This window comes from Durio zibethinus, unplaced genomic scaffold (assembly GCF_047325235.1).
Source record: "Durio zibethinus cultivar Kanyao isolate XHJ-2024 unplaced genomic scaffold, ASM4732523v1 HiC_scaffold_2, whole genome shotgun sequence".
Lineage (NCBI taxonomy): Eukaryota > Viridiplantae > Streptophyta > Magnoliopsida > Malvales > Malvaceae > Durio > Durio zibethinus.
Window position 1 is genome coordinate 426,495 of NW_028323043.1, and position 538 is coordinate 427,032.

A 538-nucleotide genomic window follows, 5' to 3' on the forward strand; every position below is an offset into this window, starting at 1 on the left:
ATTTCTAGAAATCGAAAAGAATTTTCAGAAATTCATTTATAATAAGAGTTGAGTTTTTCATTACAAAAAAAAATTCTTTTATACCAACAATTATATATTGTGGCGGACTTTAATCCAAATAGGGTTCTTCGGCGAAAAAGGGTCAGAATGAGGAAATGGGATGATCCAGCTTTATCATGGCTATCCAAGAATTTCAATCTTTGAATTGAGGGTTCGGTTCGTTCATAGTGTTCATAGTGTAAGACTTATCTAATCTTTTCAATTGTTACAATTTTTTTTTCTTGAATAAATCATGAATTTTTCTAGGACAGTATTAAGGATCTCATCGAAAACTTACAGCAGCTTGCCAAACAAAGGCTAAGAGAAAAAAGAGAACAGGTATTACTGGCATAAAATCTACGATTGGATTCAAAAAAGCATAGGCCTCGGGCAATTTGGCGAATAAAAAACTACTCGAAAAAAGGGCAGAATTCAAACAGATACAGATCAAATTAAAGATATTAAGATTAAGCATAACAAAATTTTGTTCTTGGAGATA